Genomic DNA, 25,340 nt, shown 5'->3' with positions numbered 1-25,340 from the left:
TGGGCTGGGATCAGAGGGGTTATAATATGACCAAACATGTATGCCAAGCTTCGCTCTAGTATCTGTTGCTGGTCCCTTGAGTCTCAGGGAGGACAGGCTGGCCTTTTTCAGGAATCTTTTTTATTTTTTTGAGAGATGATTCATTTAAATGGTGGGAATGATCTCAGAAGATTGCCTAAGGACTGTGAAATATGGTCTGTCCAGACTGCATGTGAACCCTTGCTTCCATTTCTACGTGAGCAGAGAGCAGTCAAAGCCATGATGTGTAGAAATCCTAAGGTTTTAAGGGCCAACTGTGTTTTCAAGGTAGATCCCGCCCCTACATCTGCCTTTCCCTCAGCCATGCTGAGGTAATAATGTTTGATTCAGGCCCATTGATATTCAAGATGCATTGTTGGGGATAGTAAAGAAACAGGCCATTTGGAAAGGCTGGGTTTTTTTTTGTTTGTTTTTTTGGTGTTTTTGCTAAAATCATTGAGAACGGGATTTGGCAGCATTGAAAGTCACAGGGAGAAGAAACAGTGCTTTGAGAATAGTAAAGGTTTTGGGTTGGGAGTCCAAGGAGGACACTGAAGTGGACTGCCCTTTGAGTGAAAAGATTAGGAGAGTTTGAATGCCTCAGGCAGACAGGCACATAGCAGCATAGCACAGAGACATACACTTTTGCTTATAAGTTCTGGAAGAAGTGGGAGGGACTATGCCATGTGATTAGTAGTCAGTAGTCTGTGCTTACAGTCAGGCTGTCTCTGACTCAGCTATGGGGGTGGGAGGGAGGGCAAGAATCTAGACAAAGAAGTTGCTTTGATTCTGGAAAACAAATTACAGGAGTTTGGGGAAATATCACACTTGAACAACAATGGAGAAGTTTATGGAATGGCTGACGAATGAAACTGCTCTAACCCTTCCTGGTCAAAGCCCTCAAGCTCTTGGTTGATTGAGTTGGGAGGAGATCCTTCTACACTGGCCACTGGGCTCCTCATGATGAAAGACAGTGTCAGTCTCTGACAGTCCTTTCCTTCCCTCCATTGTCTTCCTTCTCATAAAGAAAAGAGTCAGATAAATGCTTGGTTATTAAAATCAGGACTTGCTGAGAAAGTAAGGATCTAGTCTATGAAAAAAATGTGTGTTTTGTGCTTTTTGCAGAAAGACAGTATTAGGAGCAAGAAAAGGAAAATGAGTGGAGAAATAAATTTTCTAGTAAAGAATGGACTTTACATCTAGGTATATACACATCATTGTCAATTGCTCAGCCAAGGCTCCATCCTTTAGGAAGGTGGGACTGCACTGGGAAACTTAACCTTAAGCCATGATTAAAAACTAGATGATAATTATCCCTTTAGTGAGATATCATATTCAGAATTCAGCTCTTTATGCTGGTTAAACATGAGTTACTTCCTCTTTTTTTTCTTTTCTCTTCTACCCTGCTGCTGAGATTTATAGTTTTTTTTTTAACACTAATAAAATTGTCTTCCAGCTTCCACTTAAATCCATTCTTGAATTTCTTTTATTGATGAGATAAAGATCCCCATGAAGGGACCCCAGTTTATCTGATATCAAAAGGAAAGAGAATTTACATTTGTTAAGCACCAACTGGTAATCCCAGAATTTAAGAGGGTGAAGTAAAAGGTAAACCAAGGTTAGAGGCCAGCCCGAGCTATAGACTGAGATCATACTACAAACAGATATATCAACTAATTCCCAAAGATCTCAGTGGATTCCTTTGCCTACTAAGTGGAGAGATGTTAGTATTTCCACCTTATAGAGGGGTTACTTAGGGTGAGAGATACTTAGAAAAGCAAGATTGAAATTGTAATTGAATTACTTCAAACCTTCTTACTTGCACACTTAACAACAAGGGAGGGGAAGGAGGTGAAGGACACTGGAGGGGTAAGAAAACAGGAGTCTCACTTCTGATATATTTTAGGTTGGCATTTGTGTTTGTAGTTTATTACAAATATATATATAACAAATATGTGACTTCAGAGTAAAGACCTGATCACATTCACATGGTGGCTAATTAAAAACTAAAACTCTACCAGTTGCTCATGGAGCCATATTCTTTGCATCACTATAAGCATTTTATGATGATTTATCCCAATATTTATTCATCTCTACCTACTCACCTACTATCTTCTACTTACCTGTCCATTTTTGCTTATGTCTGTATCTAGTACATACAGATATACAAGCATCAACATACACTTCAAAGACCATTTGTACCCCAGGAGGCATCTTCAGTTTTCCTACATCATCTAAAAATGATGAAATATTTTTTTGCCTACAAATGTATTTTCCACTGGGGAATAACTTAAAAGGGCAATAGAAATAGAAGTCACTCAAATATAATGAACTGGCAGACACAGTTATTTTCTTTTTAGTAAATTTTCTTCCTTCTAAGCTGTATAAACACTTTTTGTTTTGAGATGATTATAGATACTTTTTAAGTTGATGTTATGAAAAGAGTATGGAGTGTCCAGTATATACTTCACCAAGTTAAAGTCAATAGTTACATCTTATATAATTATAGCACAGTATCAAGGCTAAGCAGTTAGCAATGGCATGGTGTGTGTGTACAATACTGTGTCATCTACCTCATATGTTTGTGGAATCATCACAAGACAATTATACGTAGCCTTAATTTTCTTTAGTGTTACTGTAATAAAATATACCTCCCTGCCAAATTACATTTAAGGCAGAAAGGGTCTGTTGAGCTTACAATTCTAGCTTTTCACAGGGATGTTAAAGCCACAGGAACTTGATGCAGCTAGTCAGGTTCACAGTCAAGAACAAAATGAATGCCTACCTGGCACTGCTCAATTTATTTTCTCCCTTTAAAAACCAGTTTAATCTTTTTACCAATTAGTATAATCAAGATAATCTACAGACATGCCTGAAGGCCAGCCAACCCTAGACAGTCCCTCTTGGAGACTCTAGATTGTGTCAAGCTGACACATCACATTTATGTATTTTTAAAAAGTTGAGATTAGGGATAGAAAGATCAGTGGTCAAGAGCACATTCTACATAGAACCTGAAGACTTTTTCTAGCACATACATTGGTGGTGTATACCCATTTGATCTAAGTTATCTTCTGGCTTCCTCAGGTACTCGCGTTCAATTGCATGTACAAACACACACACACACACACACACACACACACACACACACACACACACAATTAAAAGACTGAAATAAATCTGTAAAAAATCCATATCATACTGTAAAATTTGTTTTACATTTTTTTTCCCTTGGGTGAGTGCTTTAGAAGACCTGGGATCAGGTGGCTAAAGTGGCTTAAAGATACTTGCTGGGTATCATCCAATCATCTTTTGGGATGCATCACTTTATGCTTACATGACCAAAGCAATGCCTGTCATTAATTGGTGACTTGGCCACTGTGAGCACTTGTATTACATTAGTATCTACCTGACTGTTGACAAGTGTCATTTTTATTTTGCTTAAACTGCATATATTTAATTAGTGAATTGACTACCTCTTAAGTTTATTTGAAATGTCTATACCTTTTAATGAACTTTTCTTTCTATATTTCAGTCAGATTTTTGCATGGGAGGTTTTTCTTTCCTTCATTCAACTTTTGCATGTCTTTTGTGTGTACTGCTCTGCAGGTGCAGTACTTTTTATTCACCTCAGCTTTATGTTGCAGTTTTAATTTTGTTTATAATGATTTTGCTGCATAGAAGTTAAGAATATTTGTGTGACCAATCTTTGTTTTTGTTTTTGCCTTTGGAGACTCCTTTTCAAACTGAAATAATTAAGTTGTATTTTCATTTTGTTCTACATGATTATCTTGTTTTTTGTATTAAACTCTTTAAGCCATCTGCTATCAATTTTATTACATGTTATTTCATAAGCATCTGATATAATTTCTCCAAATTTTATCTATCTTAACAGCAGCTATTAGAAATAAACCCTTTTCATCGATCTGAAATGACCCATTTATTGCATATTAAAGTCATGTGTATACCAGATCCGGGGTAAAAAATGGATTAGATTTCTCTCTTTCGTTCAGTTCATCATTTGTTCCTTCTGCTATTTGCTCATCCCAAAACATTTAGCACCAACTGTGTGCTTTATTGTCTTCTGTTGTGCTGGGATCAAAGCCAGGGCTCCTGTGGGCTAGGCAAGTGCTCTCCCACTGAGTGGCACTCTATCCCTTAAGTGCTTTAGAAGCAGTGGATACTGTAACTAATGCAGATAGACAAAAGAGGCCTTTCAGTCATCAAGGGACAGGCTGGAGAAGGAAGAAGGCTGTGGTAAATAGGTGAAAAAGTATTCTGTGTGAAATTTTTTTCTGAGGAAGGCTTAAATGATGAAGTGGGATTTTAACCTAATCCCAGTTTTAGAGGAACCTAATGAAGATCTTCCAGTGGATCCAAGAGTTTGTCCAACTGTAGATATAAGACATTCAGGCATCAGATCTGTTATATTTGCAGGTGTAGAGGCTTGGTAAGCTTGTATGTGACTTCTGGTCCCCTAGTGGTGATGTTATTTTGGAGTGTTCTGGAAACTCAGGAGGTGAGGTTGAATTGGTAAATTCCTTTCCTCTTGCCCTAGAGGTCAGTTTACTTCAGGATTCTGGTCTTAGCCAAGTGGTCCATGGCAGGCTTTCAACTGATCTAGCAGTTATATGCAAGAAAGACTTGAGATCCTGATATACCCAAGGGGATAATTTCTCCCTTTCTGTCACCAGACTGAAGCTCAAAGATTAATTAAATTAAATTAATTAATTAAATTTTCTTTGATATCTTCTTCATTTACATTTTAAATACTATCACCTTTCCCAGTTTCCCCCCCCCCACCCCTCCACAAAAATTCCCTATCAGATCTCCACTCCCCCTGCTTCAGTGAGTGTGTTCCCGGATGCACCCACCCACTCCCACCTCCCCACACTGGCATTCCCCTACACTGAGGCATCAAGCCTTCACAGGACCAAGGGGCTCTCCTCCTATTGATGCCCAACAAGGCCATCCTCTTCTACATATGTGGCTGGAGCCATGGGTCCCTCCATGTGTACTCTTTGGTTGGTGGTTTAGTCCCTGGGAGCTCTGGGAGGTCTGGTTGGTTGATATTGCTCTTCTTTCTATGGGGTTACAAACCCCTTCAGCACCTTCAGTCCTTTCTCTAACTCCTCCACTGGGGACTCCATGCTCAGTCCAATGGTTGACTGCAAGTATTCACCTCAGTATTTGTCAGGCTTTGTCAAAGCCTCTCAGGGGACAGCTACATCAGGATCCTGTCAGCAAGCACTTCTTGGCATCCACAATAGTGACTATATATGGGATGGATCCCGAGGTTGTAGTCTCTGGATGGCCTTTCCTTCAGTCTCTGCTTTTGAACTTTGTCTTCATATTTCCTCCTGTGAGTATTTTGTTTCCCCTTCTAAGAAGGAACGAAGCATCCACACTTTGGTCTTCCTTCTTCTTGAGCTTCATGTGGTCTATGAATTGTATCTTGGGTATTCTGAGCTTTTGGGCTAATATCCACTTATGAGCGAGTACATATCATGTGTGTTCTTTTTGTGTCTAGATTACCTCACTCAGGATGATATTTTCTAGTTTCATCCATTTGCCTAAGAATTTCTCGAATTCATTGTTTTTAATAGCAGAGTAATGCTCCATTATGTAAATGTACCATATTTTCTGTATCTATTCTTCTGTTGAAGGACATCTGGGTTCTTTCTAGCTTCTGGCTATTATAAGTAAGGCTGCTATCAATATAGTGGAGTATATGCCCTTCTTATATGCTGGAGCATCTTTTGGGTATATGCCCAGGAATGGTATAGCTGGGTCCTCAGGTAATGCTATGTCCAATTTTCTGAGGAACCATCAGACTGATTTCTAGAGTGGTGGTACCAACTTGCAATCCCACCAACAATGGAGGAATGTTTCTCTTTCTCCACATCCTCCCCAGCATCTATTGTCACCTGAGTTTTTGATCTTAGCCATTCTGACTGGTGTCTGGTGGAATCTCAGGGTTGTTTTGATTTGTATTTCCCTGATTACTAAAGATGGCAAACATTTCTTTAGGTGCTTTTCGGCCATTCAATATTCTTCAGTTGAGAATTTTTTGCTTATCTCTGTACCCCATTTTTAATAGGGTTATTTGATTCTCTGGAGACTAACTTCTTGAGTTTTTTTGTATATGTTCCCTCTATCTGATGTAGGATTGGTAAAGATCTTTCCCCTATCTGTTGGTTGTCATTTGTCCTATTGACAATGTCCTTTGCCTTACGGAAGGTTTGCAATTTTATAAGGTCCCATTTGTGTATTCTTGATCTTAGAGCATAAGCTATTGATGTCCTGTTTACAAAATTTTCCTCTGTAGCCATGTATTCGAGGCTCTTCTTCTATTAGTTTCATTGTATCTGGCTTTATGTGGAGGTCCTTGATCCACTTGGACTTGAGCTTTGTACAAAGAGATAAGAATGGATCGATGCGTGTTTTTCTACATGCTGACCTGCAGTTGAACCAGCACCATTTGTTGAAAATGCTGTCTTTTTGCCACTGTATGGTTTTAGCTTCTTTGTCAAAGATCAAATGACCATAGGTGTGTGGGTTCATTTTTAAGTCATCATTTCTATTCCAATGATCTTTCTGCCTGTCTCTGCACCAATACCATACAGGGTTTTTTTTGTTGTTGTTTGTTTTTTGTTTTTTTGTTTTTGTTTGTTTGTTTGTTTAATCACTACTGCTCAGTAATACAACTTCAACTTGAGGTCAGGGATGATGATTCCCCAAGTTGTTTTACTGTTGAGAATAGTTTTTGCTATCCTGGGTTTTTATCATTCCAAATGAATCTGCAAATTGCTTTTTCTAACTCTATGAAGAATTGAGATGGAATTTTGAGGAGGATTGCATTGAATCTGTAGATTGATTCAGTAAGATGACCATTTTTACTATATTAATCCTGCCAATCCATGAGCATGGGAGATCTTTCGACCTTTTGAGATCTTCTTTGATTTCTGTCTTCAGAGACTTGAAGTTTTTGTCATATAGATGTTTTTGACAACTTTTACTTGTTTGCTTAGAGTCACACCAAGGTATTTTATGTTATTTGTGACTATTATGAAGGCTGTCATTTCCCTAATTTTTTTCTCAGCTTGTTTATCCTTTAAGTAGAAGAAGGCTACTGATTTGTTTGAGTTAATTTTATATACAACCACTTTGCTGAAGTTGTTTATCAGGTTTAGGAGTTCTCTGGTGGAAGTTTTGGGGTCACTTAAGTATATTATCATATCATCTGCAAATAGTGACATTTTGACTTCTTCCTTTCCAATTTGTATCCCTTGTCCTTCTTTTGTTGTCTAATTTCTCTGGCTAGGACTTTGAGTAGTATATTGACTAGGAAGGGAGAGAGTGGGCAGCCTTCAAGTTTCTCTCCATTTAGTTGGATGTTGGATCCTGGTTTGCTCTATATTGCTTTTACTATGTTTAGATATGGACATTGAATTCCTGATCATTTTAAGACTTTTACCATGAAGAGGTGTTGAATTTTGTCAAATGCTTTTTCAGTATCTAATGAGACGATCATGTGTTTTTTTTTCCTTTGAGTTTTTTTATATAGTGGATTACGTTGATGAATCTCTGTATATTGAACCATCCCTGCATCCCTGGGATGAAGCCTACTTGATCGTGGTGGAAGATTTCTTTGACATGTTCTTGGATTCGGTTTGCGAGAATTTAATTGAGTATTTTTGCACCCATATTCATAAGGGAAATTGGTGTGAAGTTCTCTTTCTTCATTGGGTTTTTGTGTGGTTTAGGTATAAGCATAATTGTGGCTTTATAGAATAAATTGGGTAGTGTTCCTTCTGTTTCTATTTTGTGGAATAGTTTGAAGACTGTTGGTGTTAGATCTCTGAAGGACTGATATAATCCTGCACTAAACCCATTTGTTCCTGGGCTTTTCTTGGTTGGGTGACTTTTAATGACCGCTTCTATTTTTTAGGGGTGATGGGACTGTTTAGATGGTTTATCTGATCCTGATTTAACTTTGTACTTGGTATATGTCTAGAAAATTGTCCATTTCATCAAGATTTTGCAGTTTTGTTGAGTATAGGTTTTTGTAGTAGGATCTGAAGATTTTTAAATATGTTTCTTTTGTGATGTCTCCCTTTTCATTTCTGATTTTTAAAATTTGGATACTATGTCTGTGCCTTCTGGTTAGTCTGACTAAGGGTTCATCTATCTTGTTGATTTTCTCAAAGAACCAACTCCCATTTTTGTTGATTCTTTGTATAGTTCTTTTTGTTTCTACTTGGTTGATTTCAGGCCTGAGTTTGGTTATTTCCCACCATCTACTCTTGGGTGTATTTGCTTCTTTTTATTCTAGAGCTTTCAGATGTGTTGTCAAGCTGCTAGTGTGTGCTCTCTCCAGTTTCTTTTTGGTGGTACTCAGAGCTGAGTTTTCCTCTTAGCACTGCTTTCATTGTGTCCCATAAGTTTGGTTATGTTGTGCCTTCATTTTCATTAAATTCTAGAAAATCTTTAATTTCTTTCTTTATTTCTTCCTTGACCAAGTTATCATTGAATAGAGTGTTGTTCAGCTTCCATATGTATGTGAGTGTTCTTTTGTTTTTGTTGTTATGAAGACTAGCCTTAGTCTGTGGTGATCTGATAGGATGCATGTGATTATTTTAATCTTCTTGTATCTGTTGAGGCCTGTTTTGTGACCAATTATATGGTCAATTGTGGAGAATATCATGAGGTGCTGAGAAGAAGGTATATTTTTTTTTGTTTTAGGATAAAATGTTCTATCAATATCTGTTAAATATATTTGGTTCATAACTTCTGTTAATTTCACTGCATCTCTGTTTAGTTTTTGTTTCCATGAATTATCCGTTTTTGAGAGTGTGGTGTTGAAGTCTCTCACTATTATTGTGTGAGGTGCAATGTGTGCTTTGTGCTTTAATAAAGGTCTGTTTGTTTGTTTTTTTGAATGTGTGTATCCTTGCATAGAGCACAGATGTTCAGAGCTGTGAGTTCATCTTGTTAGATTTTTCCTTTTATGAGTATGAAGTGTCTTTCCTTATCTTTCTTGATAACTTTTGGTTGAAAGTTTATTTTATTTGATATTAGAATGGTTACTTCAGCTTGTTTCTTAGAACCATTTGCTTGAAAATTTTTTTTTCAGCCTTTTCCTCTGAAGTACTGTCTGTCTTTGTCACTGAGGTGTGTTTCCTGTATTTAGCAAAATGCTGGATCCAGTCTGTTGGTCTATGTTTTTTATTGGGGAACTGAGTCCATTAATGTTAAGAGATAGTAAGGATAAGTGATTGTTCCTTCCTGTTATTTTTCTTGTTAGTGGTGGAATTATGTTTGTATGGCTATCTTCTTGTTTGTTGAAAGAAGATTACTTTCTTGCTTTTTCTAGGTTGTAGTTTCCTTTTTTGTGTGTTGGAGTTTTCCATTTCTTATCCTTTGTAGGTCTCAATTTGTGGAAAGATATTGTGTAAACTTGGTTTTGTCATGGAATATCTTGATTTCTCAATCTAGTTAATTGAGAGTTTTGCTGGTATAGTAGCCTGGGCTGGTATTTGTATTTTCTTAGGTTCTGAATGACATCTGCCCAGGAATCTGGCTTTTTTAGTCTCCATTCAGAAGTGTGGTGTAATTCTGATAGTATTGCCTTTATATGTTACTTGACCTTTTTTCCCTTACTGCTTTTAATATTTTTTCTTTGTTTTGTGCCTTCAATGTTTTGATTATTATGTGACAGGAGGAATTTCTTTTCTGGTCTGTTGAGGGCCATTGGCCACAGTCGACTGGGTTCACCTGAAAGAGAGGCTGGGAAGGGACAGGAGGGTGGGAAGAGATGAAGCCAGGGCAAAGGTTTCTGATCGAGGCTCAATGCTTTAATGTTCAGCTTTCAATTTAAAGGGGATAACCCACCCCCACCCCCAGAGTTCCTTCTTGCTTCAGCTGGCTGGGGGTGAGCACTGGGGGTGAGCAGAAACCATCTTGCTAGAGGTGAGAGGAATCCATAGGTAATTGCAGGGCCGGAGATGTCTCAAAGCAAGCTCAGCAGGCAGTCTATTCTTCTCAGCTCCTGTACCAGGCTACAGGCAGCCAGAAAGGCGCCAAGGCCAAAGCAAGCACTGCCTCTGCCAAGGGCAGGAAATGTCTCCAGGCCTTACCTCCAGAGTCCTATTGTTTGGTCTATTGTGGTAAACAAGGTCTCATCTCTTAGGCCTGCTCAAGGCTGGGGGAAGGGCACACTGGTCCAGTCTATTTGGAGTTCTGTAGGCTTCTTATATGTTCATGAGCATCTCTTTCTTTATATTAGGGATGTTTTCTTCTATAATTTTGTTGAAGATATTTACTGGCCCTTTAATTTAGGAATCTTTGCTCTTTTCTATACCTATTATCCTTAGGTTTAGTGTTCTCATTGTGTCCTGGATTTCCTGGATGTTTTGGGTTAGGAGATTTTTTCAATTCACATTATTTGACTGTTGTGTCAATGTTTTCTATGGTATCTTCTGCACCTGAGATTCTCTTTCTATCTCTGATATCCTGTTGGTGATGCTTGCACCTATGACTTCTGATCTATTGCCTAGGTTTTCTATCTCCAGGGTTGTTTCTCTTTGTGATTTCTTTATTGTTTCTGTTTTCATTTCTAGATCCTGGATGGTTTTGTTCAATTTCTTCCTCTGTTTGGTTGTGTTTTCCTGTATCTCTTTAAGGTATTTTTGTGTTTTGTCTTTAAGGGCTTCTACCTATTTACCTGTGTTCTACTGCATTTCTTCAAGGGAGTTATTTATGTCCTTCTCAAAGTCCTCTATCATCATCATGAGATGTAATTTAAAATATGAATCTTGCTTTTCTAGTGTGTTGGGGTACCTAGGGCTTGCTGTGATGGAAAAATTGGGTTCTGATAATGGCAAGTAGCCTTGGTTTCTGTAACTTAGGTTCTTGTGCTTGCCTCTCTGGTTATCTCTAGTGCTACCTGCCCTTGTGGTGTATGGCTGGAACCTGACTCTCTTGTGCTCTTGGTTGTGTCAGATCTCCTTAGAGTTCAGCTGTCTCTTTGATCTTGTGATTCTGGCATCCTGTTATCCTGAGATCCTGGGTGTGTCAGAACTCCTGGGAGTCAAGTTGCCTCTGGGATCATGAAATCCTGGTGTGACTTATCTCCTGTGATCCTGTTGTGTCATAGTTTCTGGGAGTCAAGCTTTCTCTGGGTGTTGCAGGAGTGGGTGGGGAGCCAGATCCCTGGGTTTGCTCCAGGCACCAGTGCAAACTGGAAGGATCCCTTGCCTCTGGTTGGGCAGGTTTTGAGTTTCCATGGTTCTTGTGAGGGCCCCAGTTTCCCTGGGTGTTGGGAAAGATGTTGTGGCCTCAGCTGTGATGTTGAGTGTGTCAGCACTCCAGTGCTCCTGGGCGTGTCCAATCTCCTAGGAGTCAAGCTTCCTCTCTGGTCCTGTGATCCTATGATCCTGTGATCCTGGGCATGTCAGAGTACCTGGGAGGCGGGCTCTCTCTGGGTATTGTGGGATAGCGTGCAGAACCAGTGCCCAGGTTTGCTTTGGGTGTAGTTTCAGAATGGAAGGAACCCGTGCCAATGACTGGGTGGGGATTCCTGTGTCCCTTTATCCTGGGAGTCCCAGTTACTCTGGGAGTTGAGGCAGATGTTGTGGCTGCCTTACTTGTGATCCTGGGCATGTTAGATCACCTGAGAGTCGAGCTTCCTTTGGGTGTTGTGGGACTGCTTGCTGAGCCAGCACCCAAGGTCTGCTCAGGTCACAGGCTCAGACCAGAAGGAACCCGTGCCACTGACTGGGCAGGGGTTCCTGTGTCTCTGGATCCTGGGGGACTCAGTTACTCAGGGCATTGGGGCAGATGTTGTGACCTGTCTGTAGCTACATATAGATTTTAAATGTTCCAGTGAATTGAACCCCACATATGTGCAGATGTGCAATACTAATCTAATAATACTAATAATACTGATTATTTAAGAAGGGACATGAATGTCAGAGGATGTGGTGGCAGTTGAGGAAGAATTGGAAGGGAAAGTAAAAAGAAATATGATAAAAGTACATTGTATACATGTATAAATTCTCAAAGAATAAATTATATATGTATATAAGTGAGCTTCCTCCAGCATTAATTTCTTCTGCTTCCTGACTTTGGATACAATGTGAACATTTGTCTCATAGCTTTGCCACCATGCGTTCATGATATACTGAACTCTCCAATTATGAACCTAAACAAACCAGTCCTGTCTTAAACAAAACAAACAAACAAACAAACAAACAAAAGTCATTTATAGATTAGTCTCAGTGCTGAAGGCTCCCAGTAGGAATAATGTACCTGATTTTTTTTTTTTTTTGGCTTAGTAAGATTTATCTGGATCCTAGATGGAAAAGAAACTTTGTGAAGGATCCAATTTCTAGGGATCAGCCCTAAAAATATACATAAAACACTAAATGGAATCAACATGTTGCATTTCTAAATGTATTTACATATATACAGGGGGTGGGTAGGTATATAACAACAGTAAATAATAAGAGGCTGTGAATTTGAATTTGAAAAGCTGGAGGCAGACATGAGAGAGACTGGAGGAAGAAAAGAAAGATGATGTAATTATATTTCAATTAAAAAACAAATAAAATAAAATTGAAAATAAACCCTAATGAACCAATTCTGCTCCCCATGAACACATTTTGAAAAGTTGTATTACTTAATAATTTCTCTTTGATTCCCTATCATGCTTGCTGATGAGATGTCTTTCCATTTCCCATTAGATTTTATTAATTTTTTGGAGAGTGAGGTATAACAACTGCAAATAAGATGATGCAACCTGAAAAATATTTAAAGACTCATTTTAATTTTATAAGTGTGTGTGCACACATGTGCATGAACATCCATGTAATAGTGCCCAAGGAAGCCAGAAGAGGATGCTAGAAGCCTGAAGCTGTAATTACTGGTGCTTATGAGGCATCTGAAGTAGTTGTTAGTAACTGAACTTGGGTCTTCTGGAAGAGAAACAAGTACTCTTTGAAAGGATTTCCACGGCGCAGCTTGGGACAGATCACAGCAGGCCAAGATGGTTCCACGAGGGGAGGTTTATTAAGAGAGTGGGAGAGCAAGAGGAGAGAGAGAGAGAAGTAGAGAGTAGAGGCCGGCCATGACCACGTGGAGAGAGGGGGAAGAGAAGGGGAGAGGACAACCTGCAGGTGCTCAGGGTTGAGGAGCAAGAGAGGAGGGGCCAAGCAGCCCCTTTTATAGTGGGCAGGGTTACCTGCCTGTTGCCAGGTAACTGTGGGGCGGAGCATACCTGGCTGTTGCCAGGTGACTCTGGAGGTGGAGTTTAACAGATTGCTAACATTCCCACGTTTTGGTTTAATTAAAAAGAAAAATTAGAAAGAGGTGACGGCGAAGCAGGAATAGGGTCGTCGTGAAATCTGGCTACTTCCTGCTGGCATTGGGGGTGACGTGTCTCTAGGGGGAACCTAGAAGAATGGATAAGGGAGATGTTTGTCTCATCTTAGAAGAGCTGGCTGTTTTCTGATGTCCAGGGTCAGGTCCAATAGAAGCAGCTGTGTCTGTGTGTGTGGCAGGAGATGGAGCATCTGAAGGTTGCTTCTCTGGAGTTGTATTGGATGCACCTGGACTTGACAAGATGTAGGAAATAAGATTAAGAACACTTGGAGAAAGAATTTTTTTTTTTTAAGATGTACATTTGAAACCCAGAGGGATACCACCCTTTGTTATATGTAGTCAGTGGGAATTTTAGGCAGATGTACTTATCTGGATGGCATCCATGAGAGGTAAATCTGAGTGGGTTTCCTGTAGCTTATAAGTTTACAAAACAGATAACAGCATGAGTTAACACAAGTAGTCTTTCAACTGAGTTTAGGTAATGAGGTAACAGATAATGTCTTTGAAAACTTAGCTGTCAATGTAGTCAGAAGTATGGTAAAGAGTAAACAATCTACCAGTTATATATTATTTTTTAAAAAAAGACAGAGTCCACTAGCCAACAGTTCCCGTGGTTTCCATAGTCTCTTGGGTGAAGTCAGTCTTGCTTCTAAGCGTAGAAGCCGCAGGGCTTTTTTCTGTGGAATGGGTACACATGATATGAGAAATGACTTACCTTTATTTAGCCAAGTCATTTGACTCAGGGCATTCCGTTGTGTTTGTCCACATACAATCTAGGTTGTATGTTCTAGGATTCCGGTGTCCAGGTCTTCTGAAACCATCTTGGGCTAACTGTTAGAGGCTTTGGGCATTCTGTCAGCCATAAACTTAAAATATATAATTAGCAGACTTCTGACAAGATTGAGAGCCATAAGGATTGGTTGTAACTGAATAGAATAGCAGTAGTAAAAATCTATCAAGACGTGTTAGGAAAGAGTCTTAAGTAACTTTGGTGGGTTGTATAGGAAGAGAAAAGCACATTTTTGTATTAGCAAAGAAGCATTTTTGTTAAGAAGGCTGGATGGTAGGGCTGTCACAGGTTGGAGCTGTAAGTCACGGTTGCTGCAGGCAGGTCAGGTCTGTGGGGCTGGCAGCATAGCTGTAGGGCGGGTCTTCCTGCTGGCAGCCGGAAGTCGCTGCTCAGTGACTCTGGTGGCTGCATTTAGGAAAAGTAAGCATGTCCCGTATCACCACAACCTTAGTTGTTTTTGTAGCGGTGCCAGGCGGCAGGATGTAAGGGGACAACCCAGAGCAGAGCTAAGAATCATAGAGGGAAGGGACCAGGCGAACCGGCTGACCGATCGCAGAGGAGGCGAGGGGAGCTAGCTGGGCCCTGGACCCGCTAGCTTTCCAGGCAAGGCACTGGAACCTCAGTTCCAGTCGACCCGCAAATGACGAAGGAGGAGGAAAGGGAAAAGGGCGCGAGAGACTGGCCCTTGGAAGAGACACCTGGGGACTATGGTCGGAGCCAGTGCTCCTGAGGCAGGGAAAACAATCTGTCCAGGCCTGGCCTGGGGTACTCAGCAGCGAGAAACTGTCTCGAGAGGAGAGGGGAAGTGTCTCATCTAAGGGGAGCCGTCCTAGAGAGGTTCAGGGAAGGACAGGGTTCACTCTAGCTCAGGGAATCTTTCCTGGGACCATGTGGAGGGTTACTCTGGTCAGTGGGGGATGGTGAAGCTTACCAGTTCTGGCTAGTGTGTGTGGAAGCTGCAGACATCCACTAGAGTCACAGTAATTCCCCCATTTTGGTTTAATTAAAAAGAAAAATTAGAAAGAGGCGTGGGGAGCAGGCAGAGTACATAGAAGGGGAGTAACGGAGGTAAATAAATGCATGGATATAGGGGATTTCCTTCCATTTACCGGGCTATTGGCAATATGTATTAAGACTCCGTAAAATAATGGGGTCTAGGGTGCCATTACGTGGCCACGTGGTCATCCCATTGTCTAAAGGGTACCCAATCCAGACTTTATTGTAAAGACGTATTAATTTGGAAGGCCTCAACTCAGGCGTTAATCGTAAAGATTTGAGGTTTTTCAGTAGACAGCCCAGTGGGGTGTCCGCCGGTATGGACGAAGACGATGAACCCATTGAGTGAGTTACCAAATTTTGCTTAGAGTCCTAAACTAATCTTTGGCAACAGAAATCAGGCACTGCTTATAATAATCGGGCCGTCGCGCGATTAAATAAGGGCCTCGACTGGGCTAACCCACCAGAAGTTAGCCAGTCAGGAGATAGCTCGGCTGGTACCAGCTTTTTGTGGAGCTGCAAGAGCTGAGGAGGGGTTACGAGCTATTCCGAGAGGGGAAATCACTCAATCAGTTCAAGGTCCTAGTTGAATAGCAGTTGTGGTTCGGCTAGAGGCCAGACACATGTGTTGGGGCAAAAACCAGCCCTGTGGTCCAGGAAGCGGTGGCCAGACGCAAACCCGGAGTCCAGGGCCCCTCACATGAACCAGAAGCTCCCTATGGATTAAAAGCCGGTGTGTGCATGAAATTGTGCAGTCCGGTACTTGGAAGGTAGAACCGAACCAGGGACCTGTGTGTCTGTCTGGGTATCTAGGCCACATGGCAGAGCACCAACTGGGGGAGGGGTGGGCTGAAACGGCACAGCTCACGTGGTGGAAGTTCGGTGAGTCTCAGCAGACACAGTGAAAACGGCGGGCTGCGCAGGGGTCACGGGCTGGTGGAGCTGAGGCTGAAACGGTACAGCGGGAATGGCGGACCACGTGGGCCTCGGAGCAGCAGCAGATGAAGTCTGAGTGGTCATTGTGTCTATCTTGTACGGTCCCAGCAGCTGAGGTCCCCGAAGTCTTCGTATCTGAGTCACGGCACCAATGAAAGGATTTCCACGGTGCAGCTTGGGACAGATCACAGCAGGCCAAGATGGTTCCACGAGGGGAGGTTTATTAAGAGAGTGGGAGAGCAAGAGGAGAGAGAGAGAGAAGTAGAGAGTAGAGGCCGGCCATGACCACGTGGAGAGAGGGGGAAGAGAAGGGGAGAGGGGAGAGGACAACCTGCAGGTGCTCAGGGTTGAGGAGCAAGAGAGAGAGGAGGGGCCAAGCAGCCCCTTTTATAGTGGGCAGGGTTACCTGCCTGTTGCCAGGTAACTGTGGGGCGGAGCATACCTGGCTGTTGCCAGGTGACTCTGGAGGTGGAGTTTAACAGATTGCTAACACTCTTAACTACTGAGCTATTACTCCAGCCCTTAGAAATTTCTTTGGTTCTTGAAATGGACTCTAGGGACTTTGACCTGCTAGAAAAGCACTTTATGAGACCATACTCTAGCCCTTGGGTTTTAAAAACAAGATCTCTCTGTGTAGCTCAGGTTGACTTGTAATTTGTCAGTTATCCTGCCTCAGCCTGCTGAGTGTTGGCATTGCAAGCTTGTGCAACCATGCCCAGCTACACTGGAAGTATGGAAGATAATCAGAACCCTCTGCATAGATGCCAGGCCACAGCTGGCCAGTGATGCCTCAGGCTGATGCCAGGCCACAGCTGGCCAGTGATGTCCCAGATCATTTCAAAAGTTTATCTTTATTATTTTTATTTATATTTTTTATTATTTTTGTAAAGACAGCTTTCTACGGGGGCTTACTTTCTATCATTAGGCTTTATCTGTCTAAGAGGATAAACCAGTGCCTGTTAGCATCTTCACCAGTTAGCCTAAACAATGAGTTTCTAGTTCATCCGTTCCTATCACACCAGAAAGAAACTTTGTGCCCAGCAGTGGTCACTTCCTATCTTACTTCCAGTCACAGGCAGTCATACTCTCTGTCTTTATAAATTTGTCTTCTGTGGACATTTTATGGAGATGAAATCATGCAGTACACTCGCATTTTCTCAGTTATCCTAATATTTGTGAAGCCCATTTACATTTTAGCACGTCTCAGTGTCTCATTGCTCCTTATTGCCGAGCAACGTTCCACTGTATGCCTCCAGTACATTTGCTTCTTATTCAATGCTTGATGGACAACTGAATTTTATTGCTTTAGGAGCATACCTTAAAGAAATTCATGTCCTTGTTCGCCAGAATGAAGCTAGGAGAACATTCACAGCAGTGTCAACCCTGCTTTATTTTTACTATAATAAGCATGGCTACCACTACAGCTACCACGTGAGCTCCAGATAATTGAGATACACAGGACGGATACATTTATATTTGGAAACACTGCTGGAGATACTTAGGAACAAAGTGCTTTATGGGTGGTATGATTTAGCTAAAGTATTCCCAGCCATCAGCAAATATTCACAGCACATCACTCTTTGTGCCACTGACAGCCCTGTGTACCAGCACCTCATTTCCAAGCACTGGATGCCTTGGTATGGCCGTCACACAGCATTTGGACCTAAGATCTAATTTATATGCATTTGAGTGTTACAGTGAGTTTCCTTTTTAATGATTAGACCCACTAATGATCAAACCATCATCTTATCTTACAGTTGATAGCACCAGAAACCCACTTCATTTACTTAAAACAGTACAAGGTCCTTGCTAAGGTGAATTAAAGATGTCAACAGTGAAACCAATGGGAGCAGAAATGATCATTCTGTGATACTTAAACCTCTTGTTCCATTGATGATTGTTTTAAAGGCAGAGAAATTACTCCACATGCTGTGTGTGTTGGCATGGTAATTTAGGGAATACCTTCTTTTTCAAAGCTATTTGACCAAATCACAAATTGAGCAGTAAGGAAAAAATACTCACATGCACATAGGAGTTATTTTTCAATATTTGAAGCCTGCACTATACAAAGATATTCTTTATCTTAACAAGATAAAACTTCGAAAGTGTTGCAAAACCTGTTTCCACAAATCCATACTTAAGTACAAACTAAGTATGGTTATTTGGGGATGGCAATTTCTGAGACCACATTTCAAAACATAAGTAAGCAATGCTATGGCTGGGTTGTTCTTGTTTTAAGACTTTAAAAAATAACTGTAAAAACAAACTCAGCAATTCTTCCCTTAGAAGGACTCGGCACTCCAGAGAAAGAAAAACACAAAGCGTTGTGTAGTTAGGACAAACACAGAAAGGCCAAGCACATGAGTTCATGTGTGTGCTCACTTGGAGTGGAACTGCTGGGCCATAGAGAGGCCAAACCACTTTTCAGAGTGCATTTCTGGCATCTAAGAGTACCTAAGCTCTGCTTTCCTGTGATAGATGCAATTGGTAAGAGCATTTGTGTAAGAGCAGCAAAATGGATGGGTAAGAAATGAAGTCTTAGTCCATGTGGGCTGCTCTAACAAAAATGCCTGAGTTAGATGGCTTTAACAACATTCATTTCTTAGAGTTCTGGAAGCTGCAATGTTCAAAATGAAGATGTCACCAGGTCAGAGTCTGGTAGGGCCCATTTCCTGGTTCATAGACACCGTTTGTTTCAATGATAGAAGAGGCGAGGGAGCTCTCTAATATCTCTTTAGGGCTTTAATCTCATTCATTGCTCTTCCAAGCTTATGACTTGTCACCTTCCAAAGGCTATGCTTCACTTTTCCACTCATAAAATTGGGGTAGGCACATAAGAATTCAGTCTGTGGTTGGTGGTATATATAAACAGTGAGGTACTACACAGCAATGAAAATTAACTGTGTGATTTTTAAAAGACAGGAATGAATTTCAAAGGTACATTAAGAGACACAACGTAAAATGTGCTATATGATTCTAATTGTATAAAGTTCAAAAAGATAAAGTGGTGTTAAAGCTCATGGTAGTGATTAATTTAGGGTAGGTAATGAGGATTAAGGATTGAAGAGACAGAAGGAGAATCTCTGAGGATTGGGGGTGCTCTATATTTTCTTTTCCTTGTCATCAACTCATTATATAAAGGGATTGGTTCTATGATGGCATTTTGATATAATGTAGTGTCTTAGGGTTTTATTGCTCTGAAGAGACATTTTGACAAAGGCAACTCTTATAAAGGCAAACATTTAATTGCGGCTTTCTTATAGCTTCAGGGGTTTAGTCTTTTATCATCATATTGGGAATCATGTCAGTGTCCAGGCAGACATACTTCTGGAGGAGCAGAGAGTTCTACATCTTGATTGGAAGGCAGCCATCAGGTGACTGTCTTCAGCAGGCAGCCATTAAGAGGTTCTCTCTTCCACAGTGGGCAGAGCATGAACATTTTTGTGATACCTCTAAGTCCTGCCTCCACAGTGACACACTTCCTCTAAATGGCTACACATCCTCCAGTAAGGCCACATTTCCTATGAAATGAGCCACTTCCCATGGGCCAAGCATATTCAAACCACCACATGTAGTGAGATCATGTTCACCCTCCTTCTCTTCTCTGTCCCTCTCCCACTGGTCCTCTTCCTTTTCCAAAACACCACCACCCACCCACCCCCCAGCCTCATTCTAGCTCCATGCCTGAGAAAACAATCTAAATTCCACAAATGAGAGAAAACCTGACATAGTTTTCTGAATCTGGTTCATTACACCCAACATGATGGTCTCTAACTTTACTCATTTGCCCCCCAAGGACCAAGCGATTTCCCTACTTTGTGGTTGATTAAGCCTCCTGGTGACTATAGACCACATGCCCAGCAGGGTTTCTTCAGATCTAGATTGTTCCTTGAGCTATAGTTTATGATTCTTTCAGCTATAGGGAGGGGATGACAGTCAAGCTTCATCCAGACACTGAATAATTTTATCTTATTTTTATTTTAGTTGTAACATGGATATGAGCTTAGGTAGAATCATAAAAAAAGTATATTAAGATTTTTTCAATGTTTATATATAAAGATGAGTGTTTCATTCTTCATCAGAGGACTTTTTTGACCTTATTTTTGCAATGTTTCCTTTGCATGATTTGATGTTCACTTTTTCTATGTTGTTAGCATTCTATTTTATAATAATATAGTTTAATAATTCAAATTATTTACAATGATATTACTTAAAAGAGTTTAATTATGTGTTTTGTGTGTATGTATGTGTGGATGTGAAAGTTATTTGTGTGTATGTTTCTCTCTGTGTGTGAAAGTGCCACAGCACACATGTGAAAGACAGAAGATAATTGTTGATGTGTTGGTTTTCTCCTATATGATGATTCTGGATCATCATATAGTTTCTTACTTCAAGAGAGAACAACCAGGGCACAATCACAATCAAAGCAAAGCAAAACCAAACTACCAACAGAGCAAATGAATAAATGTCCAGGTTCTGGGATCCACACAAGACATTCTGGCTCCTCTTAAGTGTGTGAATAACTTTTCTAGCTCTGCCCTCTGCAACACACACAGCTTGTCTTCTAGGCTTAGGCTGGTTTCTCTCCACCACTGTGTTTTTTTGTCATCTCATGGTAGTGGCATCTCCAAACACTAGGGTCTTTTGCTGAAACTGGAATGCACTTTTACCAATAACCTCTCCTAGGCACTCTTCATGATACCAAGCCCCAGCTTCTCTGTATGACCCCTTCAATCCTTGGCTTTCAAGTGGTACTGAGGCTGTACCTTCTCCCATGGCCTCTTATGACCTCTCACAGTACCAAGACTCAGGTGCTCTCCTTCATGCCTCCAAATCCAGTACCACCCTGATGGTGCTTACATTACCAAGTTTCACTGCCAGTGTAAGGTAGAAGAGCCTCTGGAGCATAGCTTCTGTGTGCTGAATCTCAGGAAACTCTTCCCCAAAAGTGTTACCTGAGTGATGCTGGTCTTTTCTTAATCATCACTTTCTTAGCTACAGCTGACCAGCATCAATTGTCCCAGCAAAGCAAAGGTTTCACTCCAGTGGTTCTGTTGTCTTGTTAATCAAAGAGGGTTCTTCAGCTCCAGCTGACCAAACTCCAAAGAGTCTTCACACAAATAGCCCAGTGGAATCTTCATTTTCCTCTGAAACTTCACAAGCCAGACCTTCATAGTATGTACTGCTCTCAACAGTCTTTTTTTCTTATTGTATATTTTATTTATTTACATTTCAAATATTATCCCTGGTTTCCTCTCTGGAACCCCCCTATCCCATCCCCCCCCCCGATTTTATGAGGATGCTCCCCCACCCACCCACTTACACCTCACCACTCTGGCATTCCCCTACACTGAGGCATTAAGCCTTCACAGGACCAAGGGCCTGTCCTATCATTGATGCCCAACAAGGACATCCTCTGCTACATATGTAGCTGGAGCCATGGGTCCCTCCATGTGTACTCTTCAGTTGGTGGTTTAGCCCCTGGGAGTTCTGGGGAACTGGTTGGTTGCTATTGTTGTTGTTTCTTTTTCTTTTTTTTCTTTTCTTTCTTTCTTTCTTTTTTTTTTTTTTTTTTTTTCGAGACAGAGTTTCACTGTGTAGCCCTGGCTGTCCTGGAACTCACTCTGTAGACCAGGCTGGCCTCGAACTCTGAAATCCGCTTGCTCTGCCTCCCAAGTGCTGGGATTAAAGGCATGCACCACCACCGCCCGGCTTGTTGTTGTTCCTAGGGGGTTGCAAACTCCTTCAGCATCTTCAGTCCTTTCTCTAACTTCTCCATTGGGGACAGTGTGCTCAGTCCAATGGTTGGCTGAGATTATCCACCTCTGTATTTGTCAGGCACTGGCAGAGCCTCTCAGGAGACAGCTATATCAGGCTCCTGTCAGCAAGCAGTTAGCATCAGCAATAGTATCTGGGTTTGTGTCTGTATATGGGATGGATCCCCAGGTGGGGCAGTCTCTGGATGCCTTTCCTTCAGTCTCTGTTCCACACTTTGTCTCTGTATTTCCTCCCATGAGTATTTTGTTTTCCCATGTAAGGAGAAATGAAGCATCCACACTCTGGTCTTCCTTCTTTTTGAGCTTCATATGTTCTGTGAATTGTATCTTGGGTATTCTGAGTTTTTGGGCTAATATCCACTTATGAGTGAGTTCATATCATGTATGTTCTTTTGTGACTGGGTTACCTTGCTCAGGATGATATATTTTCTAGTTTCATCCATTTGCCTAAAAATTTCATGAAGTCATTGTTTTTAATAGCTGAGTAGTATTCCATTGTGTAAATGTACCACATTTTCTGTATCCATTCTTCTGTTGAAGGACGTCTGGGTTCATTCCAGCTTCTGGCTATTATAAATAAGGCTGCTATCAACATAATGGATCATATGTCCTTCTTATATGTTGGAGCATCTTTTGGATATATGCTCAGGAATGGTATTGCTGTGTCCTCAGGTAGTAAGAACCACCAGACTGATTTCCAGAATGGTTATACCAGCTTGCAATCCCACCAACAGTGGAAGAATGTTCCTCATTCTCCACATCCTCTCCAGCATCTGTTGTCACTTGAGTTTTTGATCTTAGCTATTCTGACTGGTGTGAGATGGAATCTCAGGGTTGTTTTACCCTGCTCTCAGCAGACTTATTTCTCAAACTCAAATAGCACAGCCCACTGAGCTCTCAACACCCAATGACTCTTCTAGCCCAAAGTTCCAAAGCCCTTCCACGATCCTCCTCAAATCAACATTGTCAGGTCTGTCACAGCTATACCCCACCACCCTGCTACCAATTTGTTCTTTATGGTTAGGGTTTCTGTTGCTGTGATGAAACACCATGACTGAAAGCAAACTGGGAAGGAAAGAGTTTATTCAACTTATACTTTTCATATCATAGCCCATCATTAAAGGACCATCTTACCAGATCTTATAATAGAATTACTTTAAAAAATTCACCCATTTCAAAATGTTTAGGTATTTTAATTATATAATTATTATATAAGTTTCCAAATAGATAGGACTTTTTAGTTCAAAATATGCTTAGATGGGGCAAGAACCTAGAGGCAGGAGCTGATGCAGAGTCATATAGAGGGGTGCTGCTTACTGGCTTGCTTCTCATAGCTTGCTCAGCCTGCTTTCTTATAGAATTCAGGACCACCAGCCCAGGGATGGCACCACACACAATGGGCTGGGCCCTCTCTATTTATCATTAGCTAAGAAAACAATTTTAGTCATTTACTTAACTGAGGCTGCTTCCTCTCAGATGACTTTCACTTGTGTATAGTTGACATAGATCTATCCGGAGCAGCCATCTTGCCAGACCTTATAACAGCATTACTTTAACATTTTATCTATTTGAAAATATTTAGGTATTTTATCATATAATCATTATATAAGTGTCAATAATAACTAGAGTTTTAATTTTATTTACTTCAGCTCTGCAAATTAATTTGCTGCCTGAAGTAATTCTCAGATGAGTTGTGCTTCATCCCTTTCCCTGCCCTTTTGTGTAACTGTTTATAACTCTAGAAGTCAATTATGATCCTGTACATCACACAAGAACACGTGCTTTTTATTAAAATACAGAAACATGACAAATAAGATTTTAAGTGAGGCTTCCATTTTCCCATTGAAGGACTGCCCCCAGCTATCAGTGTGAGGTGTTCATGTCCATATGATCAATGCTTGTTATAGACTTGAGAGGGGATTATTTCTAGATGAGATTATTTGAGGTGGGAACATTGGTCCTAACTGTGGGCTACACCATTCCACGGGCTTGGGTGTTAGACTGAGTGAATAAAAAGGAGAAAGCTAGTTGAGTAACAGTGCCCATCTCCCTCATGTCCTGACTGTGGATGCTGTAGGGCTGATGCCTCACCTTCCTGCCACCAAGTCATCCTAGCCCTGATGGACTGTATCTCTTTTAATTGTGAGCCACAGTAACTCCTTTCTCCCTTACATTGCTTCTTGTCAATAATCTTGGCAATTTGGGAGGTAAATGATAGAATCCAAACTTTTCTATGCATTGGCATATGTGTACATGTTCCCAGAAGAGATGTGGGATTTTAAATTTTTTATGATTTATTTTGTCTACATGATCCAAAAATCTCCCTTCTCTTTGTATCCCCTTATCAACTTGACTCAGAAAACTTTTTCCATGTTAGTACAGTATACTCTTAAATTTGGCACTAGTATGTAACAGAAGGGATATGTGGTAGTTTGCCTGATGATAGATGTGCAGATTCTCTCAAGATGTGAACAACTCAAAATTGCACTTTTGTATGTGAGTATGTGTGCATATGTGTATGCGCACATGTGTATGCATATTCATGTTCTTGAGCATGCATATCCAGAAGCCAGAATTCAGCGTAGGTATCTTCCTCTATGACTCTTCACCTTATTTATTGCCCACATGTATGTAAGCACATTATGTACATAGCTGGTTCTGAAAGAGGCCAGAGGTTTACATTGGATTCCATAGACCTGGAGTTATGGACAATTGAAAACTTCCATGTGGATGCTGGGAACCAAACCTCCCAGGATCCCTGTCTCCTTTGGCCTAGAGCTGGAATTGCTGGCCTGTGCTGCCACACCTAGTGCTTTATGTGTGTTCTGGGGAACTGAACTCAGGCCCTCATGCTTCTTTAGCAAATACTTTACTGATGGAGCCCTTCCTCTACTAAACCTCAGCTTTATTCACATCTATTGTGCATAATTATAATTTTTCCCTAAGTACATGTTAAGTGCTGGAATTTGTCAAATTGTGTGAACATATAAATCTTGATAATTGCTATCTATTTATCTCCATAATATGTTTCTCAGTTGGTACATACCTGCAGTGAATGTACAGCAACACTATACATTCACACTCCATGTACTGAAAACCATATATGTAATGCTAACAAGGATGGTGATTATTCTTCTGGAGTTCACAATCAAATGTGATCACATGAATGGTTGCAATAGAAAGCAATCAAAGTGATAACTCAAATCTGGCTGAACTTGAAAGAGGAGTAGGTGTGTTTTTTGGCCATGGAAGAAGTATTACATACAGGATACCTTACTGATTTTTTTTCCTGACTCAGGAAATTCACAGAGCCTGAAGTAAAATGTCAATTTACTAATTGACAGGAGATTAAACATTCCAGAAAGCCAACATGAAATCCAATTGTCAGTCTCTGTTCAACTCATCTAACACTAATCTAACCCAAATTATGGTTTAAATCTCAA

This window comes from Grammomys surdaster, unplaced genomic scaffold (assembly GCF_004785775.1).
Source record: "Grammomys surdaster isolate TR1022 unplaced genomic scaffold, NIH_TR_1.0 126546, whole genome shotgun sequence".
NCBI classification, from domain to species: Eukaryota; Metazoa; Chordata; class Mammalia; order Rodentia; family Muridae; genus Grammomys; species Grammomys surdaster.
The sequence above is the reverse complement of the archived record's forward strand: the minus strand, read 5'-3'. Positions refer to the sequence as shown.